Raw genomic sequence first — 12,178 nt, forward strand, 5'->3', positions numbered from 1 at the left:
CCGACGATTTGTAGAAGGGTATGCCGACATCGCAGCACCGTTACACCAACTGACGGAGCAGAAGGCGACTTTCAAGTGGAGCAGTACATGTGAGATGGCCTTTAAGAGACTGAAGACGGCTTTGTGCACCAGCCCCATTTTGGCTTACCCCAGGGACAAAGGAATGTTCGTCCTCGATACCGATGCGAGTAACTCTGGAGTTGGGGCCGTATTGTCGCAGATACAAGATGGGGAGGAAAGGGTTATCGAATATTTTAGTAAATTACATTCCAAACCAGAGAGAAATTACTGTGCCACAAGGAAGGAACTGCTAGCCATTGTAAAAGCCGTCAACCACTTCCACAAGTATCTATACGGACAGGAGTTTCTGATCAGGACCGACCACGCTGCCCTCTCGTGGCTACTGCGGATAAAGAATCCCGAGGGCCAAGTAGCGCGTTGGCTGGAAAGACTACAGCAGTACCACTTTAGGATCAAACACCGAGCGGGTCGACTTCACAACAACGCTGACGCTTTGTCAAGACGTCCGTGCGGAGAGTGCAAGCACTGCGACAGAATCGACGCCGAAGAAGGGAACCTGCCCGTTCGTCGAACGCTTTTTGAGCAAGATGAAGAATGGACAACGGCGCGCCTAAAGCGTGAACAAGAAGCAGACGACATAATCGGGCCAATACTAAAGTGGAAGGAGAAAGGAGTCGAACGACCCGGCTGGGCAGAATTGTCCGACCAATCTCCCAGTTTGAAGGCGTTATGGGCCCAATGGGATTCCTTGGTCATGGAAAATGGGCTCTTGAAGCGGAAGTGGGAGAGTCCTGATGGGCGTACCTCTAAGACGATGCTGGTACTCCCCAAGGTAAAGGTTTCCAAGGTCTTAGAGGAAGTTCATGCCGGAACATCTGGAGCCCACTTCGGAGTGAACAAGACTTTGTCGAAAATCCGGGAGAGGTTTTATTGGGTAGGCTATCGTGACGACGTCGAAAGTTGGTGTCGCAAGTGTACGACGTGTGCGGCCAGCCAAGGTCCTCATACCAGGGCGAGAGGAAAAATGAAGAAATATAATGTTGGGGCACCTTTCGAAAGAATCGCCATCGATGTGGCCGGTCCGTTCCCTGTAACAAACGACGGCAACAAGTTTATCCTGGTGGCTAGCGACTACTTCAGCAAGTGGCCAGATGCCTATGCCATTCCAAATCAGGAAGCCGTCACGGTCGCGAAAGTACTGGTTGACAATTGGATCAGTAGATTTGGCGTCCCCTTGGAACTTCGCTCAGACCAGGGACGCAATTTCGAATCCAACGTCTTCCAAAGAGTGATGCAGCTACTGGGAATACGCAAGACAAGGACAACGCCGCTACACCCATAGTCCGACGGCATGGTGGAAAGGTTCAATCGGACTATGGAGCAACATCTTTCGAAAGTGGTAGAAGAGCACCAAAGGGATTGGGACCAGCACCTCCCACTATTCCTGTTGGCCTACCGCGCAGCTATCCACGACACCACGGGTCAAACACCTGCTCACGTTGTATTTGGGAAGGAATGGCGGCTGCCCTGTGACCTAGTCTTTGGATTACCATCCGAAGAACCAATGGAAGTACGTGACTATGTGGACGAACTGAAAGAGAAGTTGGTCAACGTGCATGAACTAGTGAGGGGCCGGATCAAGATTGCCAGTGATCGAATGAAGACCCGTTACGATGTGAAAGCCAACTGTGGCGGATTCCAGGAAGGTGACTTAGTGTGGCTGTATAACCCCCGACGGAAGAAGGGACGTTGCCCAAAACTGGCTTCTGACTGGGAAGGTCCATACACTATCGTCACTAGAATAAATGACGTAGTTTATCGGATCCAACGTGGACCGAAGACGAAGATGAAGATCGTTCATCTTGATCGACTAAAATGGTACGAAGGAAACAACGAAGACGCTTCCGATCGGGACGATCGGATTTGAAGAGGGGGGCAGTGTTACGAAATACACCGTTACGCCGCCCCAGTACGACGCCTATGGCCGTCGAGAGCTTTCTGGACGTACGCACGGCGCTGATGGGTGAATCATCACTGCTGACGGTGTCGACGGCCGAGAGGCGGGCGCATAAAGACAGATCTGGAGCCGTCTCGAAGCAGCGTCCAGGGGAGTCGCGAAGCGGAGTCGCGATGGATGTTCATGAAGGATCTCGATCAGAGAATATGAGTTTAAATAGAGGCGACCGTAGGTAATGGATTCATTCAGCCTGTGAAGACAGTCAAGAGCGCCGGATTAATTTCTGTACATATTCGTTGCAATAGATAGTGTTGTAATTCGAGGTAAAGAAATAAATATTTGAGTTTTACCAACGCCCGATTTATTATTCGCCCGTCAATTGTAACAATATGATAGTAGTGGACGAACTTTTTCCGTTCATTTCTGCGTAATGGAATCTTTTGTTTTGGTTCCTCAGTTAGTTTTATGACTTTTGGTGACTCGCTCATTGTGATTAGGACATTTAAAACTTTCAAGATCTCCTCCTTGGCCTTAAGATTTTAAAATCTATTTTGTCCGCGACTACATCACGAGCAATTATAATTTTTTTACTTTATATAAATATATACGCTGTTGAACCAAACACCTTTAAATGATTTAATTGTGACTCTCGATTGCGCCACATTTCATATGGCGTTTTATTTCTGTTGAGTGCTTTTGTCGGGGTTCTGTTAATAAGATATGTACACGGTGTGAATTGCTTCATCCCAAAACGACTTATCAAGATTTGTAAAACTTAACACTGATCGTGCTTTCTCGGTTATTATACGATTTATGCGTTCTGCAACACCATTTTGTTGTGATGTATGAGGAACCGTAAAATGGAATACTGTTCCTTTTAATTTTAATAATAATGAAAAAACTTTCAGAGTTTAAATAATATATTTGTAGTCACTGCTACACGTGTTTCGGTACACAGTACCGTCTTGAGACAGAAGAGAAACTGGGGTTTTTACAGAGCTATTCCTGAATTTATACCTGATTTAACTAAAAAATAAATTCAGGAATAGCTCTGTAAAAACCCCAGTTTCTCTTCTGCCTGAAGACGGTACTGTGTACCGAAACACGTGTAGCAGTGACTACAAATATATTATTTAAACTCTGAAAGTTTTTTCATTATTATTAAAATTAATATGGAGTTTAAACACGTATCAGCCTCATCAATACAAACACTATTCCTTTTTCTGAACAAAATTCGATTACATCTTTAGATAAATACGCATTCCTGCATTGTCACAGTAGAGGTTTTATAATTTGAGAGAGAAATGTGTTTCACTTTTAGCTACAGTCTTTAAAAATTTTACATAATTCTGATTTGTACTTTAATAAGTAAGTAACTATATAGTGAGTGAAATCATAAATAAAGGAAGCAAAATCATTTTTACAGCTCATTGTTGATGGTGTAATTAGGCCGAATAAGTCCGAATGGACAATATAGGGTGAGTATTATAACAACGGAACCCTGACCAAATTTCAATGCAACGTTCTAAGATGTACAAACATTGTTACCTAGTAGTTAATTTTGATTTTCGCAATAATTCTATTTGTCAATTTTGAGCTCCGATAAGTTTTTAGCCTTCGCAATAAGATGAGGGTGACACGAACGATGAAAAGATGTTTAAAAAACGTTAAGGCAAAATTGGCCGAAAGAAACAAGAAATAGACGACTTACCACTACTGATGTCGAAAATGAAATTCGTGTAAGTGAAGCCGTAGTCAATGACCCACATGTGAGCCAAAGATTAGTAGGTAGGAATATCGCAATTTTCCGTTTCAAAAATTTTGCGAGCGAATAAGTTCCACCCTTACCATGTGACATTAGGACAAGATCTAAAAGAAGAAGACTTTCCCAGAAGAATACAATTTTGCAATTTTATGCAACATCAACTAGAGTTGGACAACAATTTTTCAGTCAAAATTTTGTTGAGCGATGAAGCACAATCGGCACAACTGTCACTATCACTCCCAAAATAACCCACACTGGACAAGAACAGCTCATTTTCCAAATGTGTTTTCCATAAATGTGTGAACTGGTATTTTTGCACACTACGTAATTGGCCCATACTTTTTCGGAGGCACCTTAACAGGACACAGGTATCGAGAATTTTTGGGAAATGATTTTCCGGGGTTATTAGAAAATGTTCTTCTCAACCTCCCACAAGAACTGTGGTTTCAGCAGGACGGAGCACCACCTCATTACTACAGAGTCGTTAGGGACTCTCTTGATGAGACGCTTGCAAATAAGTGGATTGGCAGAGGCAGTGTGAATGTCCCCTCGCAGTCCCGACTTAACACTTTTATATTTCTTCCTCTGGGGGGTTGTAAAGGAACACGTTTACCAAAATCCTATTCGTAATTGTGAAGATTTAAAAACGAGAATTAGAAACGCATGTGCTGCAATAACTCCTGAAACACTTGCCCACGTCCGGTTGTCTTACCTAAATCACATCGAAATGTGGTAATTTGAACAGTACTTACGCTAGTTAAATTTATTTAAATGTTCAATTTATTTATTACATTTGTTTGAATTACAATATTGGTGTTTTTTTAATATTTCATTTATGAAATTTTGATTGATGTCTTTCAGAAACAGTGACAACTAGTAAGAATACGTTACCACCTGAGATCCGTGTCTCCGTCTTGAGAGCAACCCCGGCGCTCCCTCCCCCGGAGAGGGAGCTGGCGCCCGAGCGACAGGCGCTCCTGACCGAAGGCGGTACCCCAAGCGGCGTTAAAGTCGTCACATAAGCCTAGGTTAGCCAGACGTGTTTCCTATATCAGCGGCACTAGTCGGCCCAAGGCTTTGCACCCAGGTATGCCGCCACCACCACACGTTATCGGCGAGATTCCGGACCGTCCGTCTGTTAAACTGGAATTTCGTCGCACATTGAATACCACTTTCAGACCACCCTCTTGAGTTCGACGAATGGATAGTAAGTTGTACATGTAGTACTGCCAACTCAGCCAACAATGCCCGAATTCTAAATTTCCACACACAATAATTTTCACTTTTAAACTGTTGTATATTTCGCTTTACACGTATGTTATCCATTTTCAATTCATTTCGTTTGTCGCGCCGGCAGGTAACACGATATATACACACACTTTAGGTTCGACTGGGACCATTACCTCTAGGAACTTCGATTTGTTCGTTTTAAAATCTTGTTACGAGTGTAAGACGATTCTTGGCCAGATTGAGGATTTAGCGTAAATCATCGACAAATATTCATTATTATCAATGACGGTCAAACGGCTACAGCCAATTGCAAACTACTGATTCACCCTTAGATGTGACTCTCTAGTACAGATCCGCACCCGCGACATTTCGATCCCAATCATGAATATGAAAATAGACACACCTGACTTATTTCCTTCTAATGATTAAGAATGAGGTCACTCACGGGGGGGTTTCCCCCTCTAGTCCAGTCCTTGTCGATTAGTGATTCCAATTCGGCGTCGTCTTTGGCGCGCGATCTCCTGGTGACGTTGTCAAGTTATCTGAAATTGCCCTAGATGTACAGTTTGCGATGTACTGCCCGCCCACAGCCCCTTCAGAAGCACCACTGTCAAGGCCAAAATGGAGAGGACACCCCCACGTTCATACGTCACTATGTTTCCTCCAGAAACTGGGTTAATCTCTCAACCTAACCAGTAAACGTATTCTCTGTTGCATTCGGTTGCGACCACCGCCACCACCGATCGATCAACAGCTAGGACACCCCTTTCACGGCTTTCGGCAACCTGCGGTCATGGGCCAAAGGCGCCCTATCTGAATTGGCCCTCAGTGCCCAAGTAAATACCATAATATTTGCTGGAGATTTTACCCGTCAACACTGCTGTTGTGGCCAGGTTCACCCTAACCTGCCACTTTCTTTTATCAACACCTTAACACTCAACTCTTTGCTCTTATGTTTCACCCAACCTGAGTCCGGCCTTTTCAGGCCATCACAACACAGCTGGGCTTTCTTGCCCATTGGCTACTTTACACTTACTCTGTCTGCCCTCAAAATGCACCCTCGGCGTCTGAGATATGTACGAGGTAAGCGCCAAATATTCTCGTCCTGATGTATTTGCGATTGTTCGTCGGGAAATTGGTACAATTCATAAAAGACTAGAGAGTCCCCGTAGAGTATGTGTGTAAAATTTCAAGTCCCACTGCCCATTAGTTTTGACACATTTGAGGAGTAAAGTTTGAAAAATGATGAACTCATCTGTTTAAAATTGAACATAGAGCCGTAATAAAATTCTCAGCAAAAGAAGGAATTACTCCAAAGGATATTAAGGACGGGATGGTTTTTGTGTTTGCAGAAGCTTATCATATTCTACTAAAAAAAAAGATCACAATTGTTTCGCGTGGGGTAAGAAACCCTTGAATACGTACCAATCTTCCAAAAAAATCATGGCCACAATTTTTTGGGACTGTGAAGGCATGTTGTTGATTGATTTTAAAGAACTAATTACCACTGTCAACGCTACATATTATGCTTCCTTATTGCATAAATTACGAGAACGTATTCAGGGAAAACGACCGACAAAATTAACAAGAGACGTTCGATTGCTTCATGACAATGCGCCCATTCATACCGCATGTCTTAAGCCGGGTCCACACTTGCTGTATAACACAACTATATAGCAAAGTTATATAACATGTTACTAAAATTTAGGCGAATTGTAGCAAATTTTCTTGCTATATAACTTGCTAGATGTTATCCATCTGGAGTCGGTAAAGCCCGAAAAGATCAAAGAAAGTTATATCGCACTGCTATTTCAAACGCGTCCAGACTTGTTATATTTTATGTCAACAACCGGTCACTGGCGTGCAGAGTTTCTTCCAGAGAGTTTCATAATAATAAAAGGGTTTTCACTGTATATTTTGAATAAATACATCAAGCTTTGGTAAGAATCTCCAGTTGCTAAAAAGCGCAAAGTTACTGCCAGACGTTCATTAATGGGTATTGCATCTCTCAATCTCGTGTCCGTCTTGCAAATTTTAGGGTCAATTAATCTTAGCAAATGGTCGAAATCCACACTGGATAATCTACGGAAGTTTTTGAAGCTTCCCCTGTATGTCATTCCGTAATCGATAGAACCGACATCGTCTCGTTTCAAATCTTCCAATAAATGTGTCCCATTATACTGACTTCTTGACCGCAGTGTGGGTCTAACCCAAAACCGTCTTTTCTTCGGTTTTTTCTTACTCTTGGTAAACAAAATTACGCACGCCGCTGCTGCAAGGAGTTGGTTTTCTGCATCCATCTCTTCACTGAACGGGTGTGGACGCGACTATGTTTTAAACAAAGTTTCATAGCAGAGTTATATAGCAAAGTTATATAGCAAGTGTGGACCCGGCTTTACTCAAGCTGCTATAGGGACCTCTGACTTCGAGTAACTTGATCAGCCACCCTACAATACTGACTTAGCTTCGAACGATTATTATCTGTTCTCTAAGGTAAAAAAGACTTGCGGGGAAAACGTTTGGGACTGATAACCCATTGCAGATATTTGTTTAAAATGAACCATCATTTCATTTTAGATATAAATAAAATCCCTCCAAGAATTCCTCCTTCATTCGTAATACAGCCTGCCAGGGTGTGCAGACCTTACAACGGTAAGAAACATTTTGTAATAAGGAGTACTTAGCTAAAATTTTTTTAATTTAACTTTTTAGTTTTTTGTTATACAAAACCATGAATGTCATCGGAAAAGTTGCCAAAGCAGGTGCCACCCAGTGGGAGTAGTAGCAGCTGAAAAAGCAGCAGAAACAGGAACAAAGAAATTAATTACCACAGAAACGTATCTCCGTATTGTTAACAATTCAAATAGCAACATAATTTCTACTCAAGTCAGCGAAACTGACTCTTTTGACTGGTCTAGCTCAGGTCCTGCTGGTAATTTTCAGAAGAGAAAAATCCCCATTGGCGATCATTGGGAGGAAAGAGAAGATGTTAATTTTTTTGCTTCGAATTGTCCATTTACCATGTTGCTGAGATTTGCTGACGGTAGTAAAAATAAATTCAGAATTAACCAAAAGTTTTCTGTTGGGAAAGCGAGTGCTGGGTTCAGCCATCGTGAAGGAAAAAGAAAGATTAGCTACGCAAGAAAGGAAGGAAATAAACTTGTTCTTACCATAAAATGATTTTAATTAAATTGCGTATTTTTGACGATTCTGTATGCTTACAAGAAACATAATAAATTACTTTTTTTTTTTAATTTCACCTAGTTCATTTTATTTTTACCAATTATATATAATTACATATACAATATGTTGTTCTTAAAAAAAAATAATTCAGGGCAACAGTTTCACTGAGAATGACTGGAAATTGTCATTAGTAACAAATTTAGCGGACGAATATGGAAAGGTTTTGTTATGCTCATTTTGATTAATAAAATGTTCAACTCAGACATAATCACCTCAATAATTATGATGCTATCTACATTCTGTAACCATCTCTTTATTGAACAGTCCAGTAATGTTTTGGATCTTTGCGGGAACTTTTGGCGGTTCGGTTGAATTCATTTTTTATGAAAATGGTGAGGATTCAACAAAATTGTACGGTTTAACTAGGTAAATTAGAAATTAAAAAAAAATATTTGAGTACAAAAACGGCACCGCCTACAAAAAATTATTAATAATTTTAAAACAGAGGTGAAAGAGTTGCACAAAAAATTCTTCTGTTGAGTCAAAAAAAACTTGATTGATTTTGTCAATTCTGAAAAATAAAACTGAGTTTATTATAATGCGGGCTATTTACGAAAAACTCCACTCTTAAAAATTTCACGACGCAGTCAGAAATATATATATATATACTTATACAATTATTTCAAAACCATTTTTGATATTTCACACGATTAAAAAAAAAGTAAACATAGTTATCGGTTTTGTGTAACAACACTAATGTATTGTCCTTGTCATTTCTATTGAAACACCACCTGTTGGATTTTGCTTAAAATTTAGCAATTGGTAACAGCTTTCGACTAATTGAGAACGGTTTTTAGTTGCCAAATTTACGATCAACAAGTGGCGTTTCAATAGAAATGATAAAGCCAGGTGACATAGTTTCAGATACTGTCACTGACATTTTGTCAAAATTGATGTAGTGTTTGAACGACGAAAAGATTAATGTGATTTTGATACATGGTGAGTCATTCAGGATTTTGTAGCGATCATTATCCGTACGGGAGATTTTCTGACGAGCTCTTATTTTGAATGTGCTTGCTTTTAATTTTAACCCAGTCATCGATGTTTTCTTAAATTTTTTCGGAGTCAACCTATAGTGGTAATTATGTAGCTTATCTTTCCTTGGCTTCTCATCATTCGTAAAATATAGATTAGTTGTTCCGGTGTGTTTTTCATATAGGTACGATAGTAATAATGAACATGGCCAACTCAATCTAACTCCGCTGCGCTTCATACGGCCGTAACAAAATGGGCCTTTGACTGATTCTGGTAACCTAAAAAACCATCCGGCAATTGACTCCATCTATAGCATATTCGTTTAACTAATTTTCGTTCGTTGATTGGAAGCGCTATTTTTGTCAATTTTGATGGAAAAAATACTGCGTTTGAAAAGTTCATTGAACATTAATTTTAAATAAGAATCGAAAATTTTCCTATATTTTTTGAAAAAATTAAGAAATGGGAAGAAAGTGTTTAATTTGTGGCGAAAAAAAAAACAATAGTTTTTTAAATTCCCAGTAATTTTGAGTTGCGGAGAAAATGGATGGAAACTATGGATAAATTTTGCGGTAATTACAGTTAAATCCATAAGGTTGTAACCACTCGTTAAATTGTAAGGTTGGCATTACAGCCAATGGTGTTTTTCACATGAACAGATTGGTAGCGGCGCATATGTCAAAATTTGACAATTACGCACGAGAGAGTTTTATTTAAATATCTCACAGTTTGTTATTAAACCATACCATTGAAAAATGGTACCGACACGGCATATTGTGGTAAATAAGCAGATGAAAATGGCACTTGCCAACTGCCACAATGAATTGAAACTTGCTTATCCCCAAGCATCCTCCCGAGAACTTGAATTCAAGCTTGTAAAAATCTTTTCAGTATGTAGTTATTCTTATACCATGGAAAGAGAGTACTATACTATGAGAGTAACGTATCGACATTCGGAACTTTTTTCATGTTATTACAACATGGTGGTATGTCGAAGGACTTTTAGTTTTAACTATCTCAAGTTGAAAGTGTATATCTCGCTTTTTAGTACAACATTGTCTTTTCAAGTTTTATACCCACTCTTTATATCCTACACAATACAACTAAATGTCCCTCATTAAATTCAAGCACTGCATACTTTCCCTGTAAACTTATCATTAATTCCTATCCTTTCCATAGTGTTCTCGATGTCAAGCCCACAAAATTATAACCCAACACCAATCTGGAGAACCGTTACAAGAAGCAAAGTGGAAATCAAAACAAAAATCGCAGTGGTATTCAAATTTGGAATTTAAAGAAGATCTAACCTACCGTATATTTGACAAAAACAAAAAAAATGAGTTTTTTACTCTTCAGGATTTGTTTATTTTTGCGAAAGAACATCCAGAATATACAGCAAGTTTAAATACTTTACGTTGAGTATTAAAATCCATGGGATTCAGATTTAAGAAAGTTAACAACAGAAAAATAATTGCTTTTTGGTTATTTGGTCTATGTGTTCCCAATGTTTCTAACCACTCCTGTAACAGTAAGTTTAAATAAGCCGTCAAATTATTTTCAACATACCTATTATTTTAGCCTCTGAATTTTGTGAAGTTACATTTTGTTCATTATTACCACTAAAATCGTCAGGACGGAGGAGCATAGCCAGACCTATCGCCTTCAACCAAATCCCTTGTACATTTTGTAAATAATAAGTAGTACCAAATATTAGAGTTATTAAACATAACATTAAAGACTTGTTGGTGTCCCATTTTTTTGATGAAAAATTGGTCATCCATTGCAACTAATTAAGGTGATCTACCCATTATAGACAATTTTGGTGTTGCTCGCGAGATTGATCATTTCAGTCGAGAGAGCTGATCCTTCGAGTCATAGTTAGCCACACATATAATTATCACGTATACTCATGTACAATAATTTAAACAAATTCTGAATATCTCAGTTATTCCCCATCTGTAAAGTAATTTTTATGAAGCAGCAACAATAAATAAATCAATTCACCTTGTTTTTTTACCAGCCCAATATTTGATTTCATTCGTGACCACAATATTTTTGGGTTCATTTTATCGTAATTCGTAAACGTATCGACTGCAAGTCTAAATTACAGCAGGTGGCATTCTTTCTACAGATGAAAGATAAAACACGTTTCTATTTATCGTTGCTCTTGTATTATAATTACCATGAAGACTCAGGTTATCCTGTTTTTATTGAAAATTGTTTATCAGTTTTTACAATATTGCGACAAGTTACAATGATAATTATGAAATAACCTGTGCAGGAGTGCAAGAATTGCAGTGAAGTCGAACGTAATCATGTGTCGCGAATACATGAATGAACTGACATTATATTGACAGGTCACCAAATATGTCACCAGGTTATTAAAAGACAGATTTACACTGAATAATTTTTAAAAATTTACACTAGGGAGTGGTTACAACCTTATGGATTTGAGTTTACTTACGTATACTGTATTACTAATTAAAGATCTAAAAGAAATATCAACATAAAATATGATCTTTCTTAAAAATAACATATTCGAATAAGATCTTATACACTTTGAGGTAATAATTTAGATTCCTTTGACAGTTAACTAACACTGTATTTATATTTATCAGATATCTCGAAAATTAAACAAAGTACTGTGGTGTGCAAGAAACATTTTGGTGAAAACTGCATAAATAATTTTGGAAATAAAAATCGGCTAATTAAAGGAGCAGTACCTTCTAAATTTGTATGTAAAAGAGAAGGTCTTCATTAATCTCCTATTAATTTGAATTTTAGGATGTTTGTGGCAGAAATAACTTCGCTAATAAACGACATAACAACGACATCTTAGTTCAAAGCAATATGGTTAGCATTGAGAGTGAGAACAATTCAAAATTTGTACAAGTAAACTCAGTTACACAAAAAGAAGTTGAGGATCTCAGAGATCATTATAAAATTCTAAATTTGAAGTTGAAAAGAATGACCCAAAAATATCTAAA

At 38.9% G+C, this 12,178-nt stretch overlaps 3 long non-coding RNA genes across 5 annotated transcripts; 2 read left to right on the top strand and 1 right to left on the bottom strand.

Moving 5' to 3' along the window:
- Positions 1-7,591: 7,591 nt before the first annotated feature.
- Positions 7,592-8,030, top strand: LOC135142333 (uncharacterized). The gene is made up of 2 exons (XR_010282503.1): positions 7,592-7,625; positions 7,686-8,030. It is a non-coding gene; the product is annotated as an uncharacterized LOC135142333 (long non-coding RNA).
- Positions 8,031-9,778: 1,748 nt separating this feature from the next.
- LOC135142274 (uncharacterized) lies at positions 9,779-10,932 on the top strand. The gene is made up of 2 exons (XR_010282489.1): positions 9,779-10,177; positions 10,240-10,932. It is a non-coding gene; the product is annotated as an uncharacterized LOC135142274 (long non-coding RNA).
- On the bottom strand, positions 10,529-11,640 carry LOC135142273 (uncharacterized). Of its 3 annotated transcripts, none has more exons than XR_010282488.1 (3): positions 11,374-11,628; positions 11,196-11,316; positions 10,529-11,147 (listed from the first exon to the last, which is right to left on the bottom strand). It is a non-coding gene; the product is annotated as an uncharacterized LOC135142273 (long non-coding RNA). The 3 variants fall into 3 exon arrangements; XR_010282487.1 differs by having other exon boundaries at positions 10,529-10,711; positions 10,758-11,147; positions 11,196-11,624; XR_010282486.1 differs by having other exon boundaries at positions 11,196-11,640.
- Positions 11,641-12,178: the final 538 nt, after the last annotated feature.

This window comes from Zophobas morio, unplaced genomic scaffold (assembly GCF_036711695.1).
Source record: "Zophobas morio isolate AGI-343-1 ecotype UQ-CSIRO unplaced genomic scaffold, CSIRO_AGI_Zmor_V1 ptg000046l, whole genome shotgun sequence".
NCBI lineage: Eukaryota > Metazoa > Arthropoda > Insecta > Coleoptera > Tenebrionidae > Zophobas > Zophobas morio.